Here is an 11,003-nt window from a genome sequence, read left to right as displayed (position 1 = left end):
GCTGTTATGAAAAATCATGATGAAGGGTAATACACGATGATGGGTAAGGGCTGTTATGAAAGATTATTATGAAGGGTAAGACATATGTTGAAGGGTAACGGATGTAATGAAGGATTAAGATGAAGGCTATAGGCTGTTATGAAATATTATGATTAAGGGTAAGACATATCATCATGTGTAAGGGCTGTTATGAAAGATTATTATGAAGGGTAAGTCATATGGTGATGGGGAAGGGTTGTAATGAAAGATTATGATGAAGAGTAAGGCATATGATGAAAGATAAGGACTGTAATGAAGAATTATGATGAAGGGTAAGACATGATGATGGGCAAGGGCTGTTATGAAAGATTATGATGAAGAGTAAGGGCTGTTATGAAAGATTATGATGTAGGTAAAGACATGATGACGAGTAAGGGCTGTTATGAAAGATTATGATGAAGGGTAATGGCTGTAATGAAGAATTATGATGAAGGGTAAGGGCTGTTATGAAAGAGAGGTTAAAGGGCTGTGCTGAAGAATTGGGATGAAGTTGAGGGTCTGTGACAAAGGAAGCCTGTCACAAAGGAGGACTGTGAATGCTGTCATGAACAGGGACTGTGACAAAGGAGAAGATCTATGATGGACTATGATTAAAGAGGACTGTGATGAAGGAGAAAGCTTATGATGAAGGCGAAGTATTGCGATGGAGACAATTGACTACTGATCCCAACATGCTTCAGTCTTTCTCTCTCTCACTAGCCACTTCATTTACTCATGTCTCTTATGGACTTGGGCCTTCTCACAGGAGTTCCTTGGTAGTTTGTTTTCTCTTGGATGGACGGGACACTTTCTCTGCTGCTATGTGGAATAACTCTCATAATCCTCCCAGGGATCTCATTTCACCAAAAGGCCAGGGGTAGCGGAAATTACATCATGTGACCCTTGACTTCTGATGACATCATGGGAAGTGATTTCATTTGACTCTGCCCCAAGTAGCATCAGGGGAAGTGATGGCACACAACCTTTTACCCCTTGACAAAACAGGAAGTGGCATCACATGGCATTGTTCCTAAGTACACTAACAAACATATGGTTACGATATCACTGTAATATGATATACATTTCATACAAGAAGGGATCACCATATGTATTGTTAATAGCAATGTTTATGGGCCCATATTACCAAATTACTGTGAATGTAAGCAAACATTCAACGCAACAACCTAGACTACTGTACATGACTCGGCCTAAACTGTAAACATACAGAGCATTTCGAAGAGGCCTAGACCCCAAAGCGCAGACATCCAGTGCTTGCCAAGCGCCTGGCCACAGACTGGAAACAGCAACTGACCGACACAAGACCAACCAGAAAAACGATGATCTGGAGGGTTTCCCACAGAGGCGTTGCTAGGGCAGGGCTGAGGGGGCTACAGCCCTTGCTCATTTGGTTGTAGCCCTGGCTAGAAGCTCAGGAGCTACAACCAAAAGGCTAGGTAGCCCCCGATCCCGACATTAGCGTAGCCCCAGATCTTTTCCAGACCTAGCAACACCCTTGATTGCCAGATCTGTGCCAGTGGTTGTGAATTATTTCAAACCTTCCAGCCATCACCTTTCTGTTTTGCTCATTTGGTAAGTAACCCACATTTCTTTTGATTGGATGGCAGACAGAGGGGACGTGTTGGAGGCTGTGTTGCAGGTCACAGTAATTGCAGGTTTTTATTTTAAATGTAAGCAGCAGCTCCATTTAATCACCCCCTAGAAAAGCCTGCTGGGCCTAAAGACCTAGGCTACTCCTCACTCATGACGCCTAATGAGGCTGGAACATGTTTGAGAATGCTTGTGGTCTCGTGCAGAAGGGATATGACTTAGCAGTTTGGGCTGGACTGCTCCTTTTGGGGTGGAACCAAGCATGATTTGCATATGGTCTTTCCCCTTCTGTAGTGGCTTGGCAGACTGAAAACTGATGGTCTGGAGGGTTGCCCAGAGCTGTGCCAGTGGTTATGAACAATTTGAAACCTGCCATCAACTTTCGGTTTTGCTTATTCCGTAAGTAGTAAACCACCGTTTATTTTTTGTTAGATGGGAAACGTAGAGGAAGGACGTGTTTCCGGTCACAGTATCTGCCGTTTTTCTTTTTTTAAAATATAATTTTTATTGGCATTTTTAGGTTATTACAACAAACATATCATTTCAATTCGATTCCATTCCCAGAAAAAACGTTCAGTCAATAACCCTTCTCCCCCACGCCCCATCGCCAGTGAACAGGTATCGATTGCAAACTTGTCTTGCAGGGTCGCATTGTGCATTTTTAAGTTCGGACTGTCAAATAGTCTGGTGCACACATAGTCTAGAGCTCAACTTAGTGGAGCCCCATGAGGGGGCGCGTGCCTCATGCAATAGGTACCTATAAAGTCCCCAAACTCCTCCTGGCCTGGAACCTGGACAGGTCAGCGGATCAAGGGCTCACCCCTCAGGTCGGCCGTTCGTATTTTTCAAAGAAGGGGAGCCAGAGCTCCTCAATGTTAGATCTGGATTCATCCAGGACATGGGTTAGGAACTCCATGTCGTTTATAGCCCGAACCTTTGCAACCCATTCCTTCTCCTCAGGCATGTGCGGGTTCCTCCATTTCTGGGCCAAGCAGCTCCTGGCCGCCACAAGCATGACCTGTAGCATGGGGCCCTGGGTGTCCTCCCGGTCATCTCCCACCTCGATGCCAAAGAGAAGCAACCAGGGGCACATGGGTTTAGTGACTCCATCCACTCCCTTGATCCAGGACAAGACCTCTCCCCAATATGACTGCACCCTTGGGCAAGACCACCATATGTGCATGTAGTCCCCTTTTTCCTTTCGACATTTCCAACAGTGAGGGTCGTAACTCGGGCTCATTCTGGCTATCAACTGTGGAGGGTTGTGCCATCTGTGTAAAACCTTTAGAGCTTGGTGTCTGTACTGGGGGGAGGTCGTTGAGCGGTGGGCCCGGATGCACATTTTAGTCCACCTTTTGTCATCTATTGCCGTGCCCAGGTCTTTTTCCCATTGTGTCCGTGCTGGCGGGGGATCCCTTGGTATCGAGAGCAAGAGGAGCTTGGACAAACGGGATATGACCCCCTTGGAACCTCGAGTGGAGATGATCATTTTCTCGAAGTCCGTGAGGTCCCTCCTGAGGATGTCCCCCCATGAGGGTTCGGAGAGAACTCCCTTCAGTTGAAGGTAGCGGAAAGGTTATAGCTTGCCCAGCCCCAGGGCTTCTTCAAGATCTAGAAGGGGCATGAAGGACCCACCCACCCACAGGTGGCAGGCCCTAACAAGGCCCACCTCGTACCACCTCTGATAGGCGGCAGGCTCCGCTACTTTGGCCAGGAATGGTGGCGCCCAAATACAACTCAACGGAGAGGGCCAGGTTGTAAGCCAACTGTAGTAGCTCCCTTCCTTCCAGACGGACCATAGAACCCCCAGTACCGGGTGGTCCAGAACCCGCCTGGGGATATGTGCTCTCGGGACCCATAACCACTCGTCGAGCGTGACCAGGGCGAGTAGCCTATTATCCAGTGCCACCCATTGCTTTTCTGACCCAGGGTTGAAGTGGTGCACCAGAATCCTCAACTGGCAAGCCCTGTAGTATGTGTCAAAATCTGGGAATCCCACCCCTCCATCTTCCTTGGGCCTCGTTAGGACATCGTAGGAGATCCTATGTTTCTTTCCCGCCCAGAGGAACCTGAGCAGGGTGCGTTTCATTGAATGTAGGAACGTGGTGGGCGCCTGAGTGGGGAGCATCTGGAAGAGGAACAGAAATTTGGGAAGTACCACCATTTTGATCAGGTTGAGTCGTGCCATCCATGAGAACCCCAAGACCGCCCACCTCTCTATGTCTCTCTTGACCTCTGTCCACAAAGGGGTGAAGTTGCTCGGAAAGAGGTCAGTTGGGTTAGGTGTGATTTGGATTCCCAGGTGTCGGAACCCCTCTCTCTGCAATTGGAAGGGGAGACCCTCCACATACTCCTTCTCGGTTTCCGGCAGTCGACCCCCCATGAAAGCCACCGATTTGCCCAGGTTAACCTTATATCCCGAGAGGTCCCCATAGCGCTCCAATGCCTGCAACACATGAGGGATCGTCTGTGACGGTTTAGTGACATAGAGGAGAGCGTCATCGGCGAACAAGCTGATCTTACAGTGGGAGCTGCCCATCTGAACTCCAGTGATAGCCTCATTGTTGCGCACCAAGATCGCCCAGGGTTCCATGACGAGGGCGTATATCAGGGGGGATAGTGGACAGCCCTGTCTCGTTCCTCGCCCCAAGGGGAAGGCCTCTGATTCCATCCCATTGGCGGTCACCCTGGCCGTGGGGGCGGAGTATAGTGCCGCCATCCATTCCAACCACCTCTGACCCATCCCTATTACCGAGAGAACCTCCCCCATGAAGGCCCAACTCACCCTATCGAAGGCCTTCTCTGCGTCCAGGGACAGCAGCAGGACCCCCTCGTCCCGGGTTTCCCTTGAGTGTAGCACATGGAGGGTTTTGCGCATGCTGTCCGAGGCTTGTCTATTTATTATGAAGCCCGTCTGATCTGGGTGAACCAGGCGGGGCAGGCATTTCTCCAGGCGAGTGGCCAGGATCCTGGCAAAGATTTTAGCATCAAGGTTCAAGAGGGAGATGGGTCTATAGGAGCCGCACTCTGTCAGATCTTTTCCTGGCTTGGGGATTACCGTGATGAGGGCCTGTAGAAATGTGGGGGGGGATCGTCTCTTTGTTTCGGATTTGGTTGAACAGTTTGGCCAAGGGCTCCATCAATATGGGCTGGAATTGTTTGTAAAAATCAGCTGTGTACCCATCTCCCCCCGGGGCCTTCCCTGCTTTAAGTCTCTTGATGGCTGCCTCCACCTCCTCCACCGCTATATCCCCCTCAAGACCCTGCAATTCAGCCTCTGTTAAGCGGGGCAGCCGGTGTTCCTCCAGATATGCCCGGATCTCCCCCAATGATTCCCCCCCTTGTTTTGCATACAGGTCCCTATAAAAGTTTGCAAAGGAGCCCACTATCTCTGCCTTTTTATTGAGGACCTTACCCTCTCCGTCTTTAATAGGTCCGACCCTCCTCTCCAGTCTACAACCCCTGGCTCTACGTGCCAGTAAAGTCCCCACCCTGTCCCCTTTTTCGTAGTACCTTTGTCACGTGTATCTCAGTTTCTTGACCACCTCCCCTATGAGGACCGTATGTAGGGCCTGGCGCTTCTCTCGCATTTCCGATAGGAGGGACTCCCTGTCAGCCCCCTCCTGGGTAAGCCTTCCCCGCAGGCTCTTAAGTTCCGTCCGTATCTTGGCCTCAATGAGCCCTCTTTCCCGCTTGAGCCTGGAACCCTCAGCTATGAGGAGACCACGAAAGGTGGCCTTCGCCGCCTCCCACACTGTCACCATATCTGTCTCCCCATTGTCATTCATCTCAAAGTACACCTCCATTTTGCCTCTCAGGAAGTCCCTAAAGACCGGGTCCCTCAGAAGAGTTTCGTTGCACCGCCAACGGGCTGATCTGGGGAACAGGGGGAGCGACCAGTCCGCCACAAGAAGCTCATGGTCGGACCACGTTATTGCCTCAACCCTTGGGGCTGTAGCTACCCCACTACCCTCTTTAGAAATCAGAAGGAAGTCGATTCTGGTGTAGGTGTGGTGTGGGGGGGAGAAGAATGTGTATGCCCCGGGATCCGGGTGTGCCACTCGCCAGACGTCCTCCCAGTAATGTTACCTCAGAAGGGTCTGCAACGTTAGGTTATCTTCAGTTGTCCCTTTCGGTTCAGTCGCTCTTGCCGTCCACTTGTCTAGCCTGGGGTCTATTTATAAGATTGAAGTCGCCCACCAGTATCATGGCCCCTTCAGCCCATTCGTCCATTACCCCAAGGATTTGGGTCAAGAACCCTATCTGACCTGAGTTGGGAGCATAGAGGGTGGCCAGGGTTATGCGTTCCCCTTCATAGGTACCCTTAATCCCCAGGAACCTCCCCCCAAAGCCTCTTTTGGTTTCAATGTTAGTGAGGTGGAACGTTTTGCTCAAGAGGATCCCCACCCCTTCCTTATTCGAACTTTTGTGGGAGGCCCAAAAATTGGCTCCAATTTCCCTCTCGCTGATGGGTGATTCCCTGCCCTGTCTGTAGTGGGTTTCTTGGAGGAACAGCACCATTAGCTGTTGTTTGCCGAACATATTACTGGTCAATGACCTCTTGTTTTGAGAGTTGAGGCCCTTGACATTGAGTGTGCCTATCTTGCCTTCAACCATTTTCGTCTAGGTAGTCCATATCTATCTTCACCGTAATGTAATGCTTATGTGCGGCCTGCTGTAAAATAGAAAGTTCTTGTTCGATCTGGCTAATCCCCCCACCCCTCCCGTAGACCCCTCTAGGTATAACCATTTTGGCCTTTATGGTGGTCATTCTCCCCCCTACCCCCCTGTCCCTTTCCCCCTCCCCTCCCCTCCATCGTGAGGCGTTCGTCCATGTCTCCCGATATCCTTCGGGGACGGTCAACGAACCACCAAGGACTCTACCCCAGCCCCGGGTAGTGTAAACACGTGGATAACCCATGCCCTTCTTTTCAGAATGTACGTGTATGAACCTTTAAACAAATATGTGGGGCGTGACCTTGCATTCAAGGTCCCCCACCTCCCCCCTGTGTCCCCAGGCACGGACCCCTTGTGCGGGTCCGTCGAACAAGTCAATAAACATTGTGAAAGAACAGTAACCAGACCCAAAACCACGCAGGCCCAACTTGGCGCCAACGTGGCGCTCTTCCGTGTGATCCCTGGTCACCGGCCCTACAGAGCCATCGGCGTAACACCCAGTGACCTCAGTCACTGGGAAATCTCATGCTCAAGTGATGAAGTGATGTTGCTGTCATTTCAGATGATCCTCAGAGGCCGATGATGGGTGCCTGGTTTTTTGGAACTTGCGTGCCCCCTTGACCCTGGTCTTACCACTCGGTTGCCCCAGTCTGTCGGGACCCCGTGGGGGGTTCCTGGTCTCTCCCCCTGATCCGCCGGATGGGCCGGCACGGTCACCCACCAGGTCACCAGTGGCCCACTGAATGTCCTCTTCCGTCATCAGGTGGTGTCTGTCCCCCGACCACTCGAATGCCAAGTAGAAGGGGTGCCCCCATCGATACCTGACCCCCTTACCCTGTAACCATCTGGTAAGGGCACCGCATTTCTTTCTCATTGCGAGGGTGAGGGCTGAGAGGTCCTGATAGATTGCCACCTTAGAGTCTCCATATTGGATATTACCAAAGTTCCTCGCTTTCTCCAGGATCCTGGCTTTGTCCTTGTAATAATGCAGTCGGGCCAGCACCGATCTCGGGCCCCTGCCTCCTCCACCAGCGCGGTGCCCCCTGTCGAGCTTAATCTCAGTGTCAGCCTCCGCCCCCATGACGATTCTTATGATATTGTGAACCTTTCCTTCCAGTCCCTGCGGGCTCTTCCCTTCCGATTTAACTAGGCCAAAAATACGCAAATTGTTTCTCCTTTCCCTGTTTTCCATGTCATCCACCTTGAACCATAATTCCTCCTCCCGAGGATGCACCTCTTGAAACCTGGCCTCCATTTGCGTCTCCAGGATCGCCGTAGAGAGCTGGTTGTTCTCGACTCCCTCCACGCGGTCTTCCAGAATGGTAACTTTAGTGGTAAGGTCAGCCAGCTTAGCTCCCATGTCGGCCCGAATCCCACGTATCTCCTCCAAGATCATCTGGATGTTATTTTGGATGGTTCCCAGGTAGGGAGGCAGCACTGATGGGCACCCGGTGCCCATTTTGTCCCCTCCGGCCGCAAATTGGTACTTGGAAAGGGCCTCCTTCCAACTCATGGGGTGCTGGTTGCGGCAGAGTGTGACAACTGTCCACCGTGGGGCCCACAGCCGCGGTGGGACTCGTGTAGGAGGACAAACCGGAGCTATCCACGGTGGGGAGGTGCCTTCGGAGTGACTGTCTATGGATGTGCCGGCCGAGTAACTCTAGGGCTTCAGCGCTAGTGGGAGAGCGGGTTTATAGGGAAACCACTAGACTGGACGTGGTCGGTGGGGAGCGGGTGTCCTCTGTGGCGGGGCATGGGGGGGGACCCTTTAGTCAAGCGGCGCTCGTGGGGGCTAGTTCATAAAGTCCTGGCCCAAGGGCCTCTCACCTGGAGCGTACCGTCTCCAATGCCCCCCAGTCGGATGTAGTGTGGGCGCGCTACCGCAACGGCCCAGACTGGGGAGCTCTGGTGTGAGGGTAGGCGGGCCTGTCCAACTCCGCCTGTGGATGAGTGGTGTGCCGGGGTGCTTCGATTCTCGCTGGGGCGATGAGGGTCCGTGTTCAGCTCCTCAGGCGTCTCCGTTCAGTGTTGGGCGTGTCCTCGCGTCGGCCCCGCACCGCTTCACTGTGCCTGGGAGTGGTGAGCCAGAGGCCTCGGGCACGGGAGGACCGCTCCGATTAATTCCGACGGGGGGTGGCGGGGCCCGGGCCGCCAGGCACTCCTCAGCACGGCTCGGCAGAACCTCCAGGGTCCTCTGCCCTCGGCTTCCCCTTGCTCCAGGTGGCTACTCCCCCTGCAGACGGCCACAGTGTTTCCCCGCTCCTGCTCTCTGCTGCGGCCTTGGCGTGCGCCGCCTGTGTGTTCCTCGGGACCGTGGGGGGAGGGGCCGCAGTGACTCCAGGCTGCCGAACTCGGCCCGTGGGTATCGTAGAGACTCCTGGTTTGGACCCCCTGGGGGGGCAAGGGTTCACACTGTCTTTTTTAAGGGGCTTGTGAGGGATGGGCTCCTTGTTCCTGCTCAACTCCGCAAGTTTCCCGGGGCTGGGTGCGGAGCTATCGGCTCAGGCGGCCATCTTGCCTGCGCCCCCTGGTGGCCTCCTTCTCTTTTATTTTTAAATGTAAACAGCAGCAGCAGCTCCATGACATCACCCTTAAAAAAGGCCCAATGTACTATTTTCTCTGGCCATTTATACCTTGCTTAATGCCAGCCTCCTCCAGCTTCTAAGCACTGGAACAGGAACTGAAGAACCCATGTTGCACCGCATCCTCATTTTCCCAAAGCAAGTGCATTGCCCCTCAGCTAATTTTCCAAATACATATTTTATTGCTTGAGGAAGTAACAAATATTTTAAGGTGGAAGGCAACTTTGTGCAAATTAATGACCTCCCCTTGGGTCTATCCACAGTGTGCCTGTGGATCTGGGACAGGTCACACAGTGCCCAGGCAGGATTGGTAGCAGAAGCCACTCGGGCACACCCCTCTCACCACAGGCAACAGGAAACACTGATGAGATTTGCTTTCATGCTGTGCTGTCACTGTGTACTGCAGGCTGCTCTTACCCAATCCCACCTAGCAAGACCTAGCAAGACCTAGACTCAATAGCCTTCCTGTGGCTACAGTACTGGGTATGAGCTGCACAGACGGCCCCGCCTCTGAAGCCAACCATTCAGGCATTCATCACTAATGGACTGCCAACCTGTTAGTGATGGCGGCTTGATGTTTTTCCTGCATCCCTGTTATTTCTCAATTTGAAGATCGAGATTCCAGGGGGAAAAAAAGCTGTGCCACATTTAGCTGTATTTACAACCGCCTTTTTCAAATGCAACACAGACATCTGCTCTTAGCACTGCCTCTTTATCCAGTGATCCAGAGGTAGCAAGGACAGGTCTAGGGGTAGCAGAGAGGGAGCCAGGGGTAGCCCCTAAATGACGTCCCTGGATCCTCCTCAGTCCTCTCCCATACCAAGAACCATGAGCTCTCCTAATCTTCCCTCCGGTTGCTCCTCGTTTCTTCCTCCTCCCAGAGACTGTGTGAGTCTCGCGATCTCAGGCTTTGGATTCTGACACGATTCTGCCTCAGGGGTAGACTCTGACACGGCACCAAGTCTGGATTTTCAGCCGTCAAACCCTGCTTGGTTGTATCTGGGTTGTGTCATTCACCTGCGTCATGACCATAGCTGTGGTAAAGGAGTCACCACTGGGGAGGCCCGGAAGGGGCACTAGAGAGTTTTGAGGGTCTAGGGCTATGTGCTGCAATGCCTGGACGTAGGGTGTAGGGGCCACTCCAGAGGTTGCCCCTCTTCCCCCACTCTACCTGCCACCAACCGACCTGGGAGACTGCACAGGAAAGACCCGCCTTCGAATGTATGTCAAGAGAAAGGAGGGTGAATGCCCCATAATATCATCTGGAGGGAGGAATGGTTTTGGGGGTCAGTGAAGAGCTGCCTCTGCTGCACGGTAGGTCTGTAAGTGATGACATCATCAATAGGGCCAGGCTGCTTAATTTTGGCCAAATACACAACTCTTCTCATTTATTGGGACTGGGCTACCAACCACATCCTGGTTGAACAAGTCCCATGGCAGTTCGTAGACTAGCCCGGGAGGGTAAACAGATTCGAGTGAAGGAGGATAAGCACACAGGACATACTCAAGCTGAGGGACTCACACCTGAGTGAGCGCGTGCAGCAGTAAAAGTAGCAGCTGTGGGAGAGAAGGGTCGCCTGGCGGCCATGACACAAGCGCCTGAAGTCAATATGGCTGATTGGCTAATTGAACACTTAAACTGTGGGGCCAAAGCACAAGGCAAATGGAAGGCTGGCATTGTTGGGGTCCTCAGATAAGGCCAAGTAAAGAAGTGTGCTGGGGCATTTAAAACCCCCCAAGACTGAGCGTATTGAAGGGTGCACCCATAGGTGCAGACGCCTCAGAACTGTGTGTATTAGAGTAGGCAAAACAAAAGAGGTGATGGCTGTAAGGTTTGGAATTAATCCTACCCTCTGGCATTGCTCTGGGTAATCCTCCAGACCAGAGGGAAATGCCATGTGCAAATCAGGCTTGGTCCCACCCCAAAAGAGTAGTCCAGCCCGCACTGTTTAGTCACATCCATTCTGCACGAGACCACAAGCATCCCCAGCCATGTTTCAGCCTTGTTGGGCGTCATCAGTGAGGAGCAGCTGTGGTGTCTAGGCCCAGCAGGCACAGGACCCACGTCTGGGCATCCCCATCCCACTCGGGGTGACTTACGCAAAACAAAAGAGGTGA

Source organism: Ambystoma mexicanum, chromosome 11 (genome assembly GCF_040938575.1).
Source record: "Ambystoma mexicanum isolate Mex_15411 chromosome 11, UKY_AmexF1_1, whole genome shotgun sequence".
Classification (NCBI taxonomy): Eukaryota; Metazoa; Chordata; class Amphibia; order Caudata; family Ambystomatidae; genus Ambystoma; species Ambystoma mexicanum.
This window is presented reverse-complemented; position numbering follows the sequence as displayed.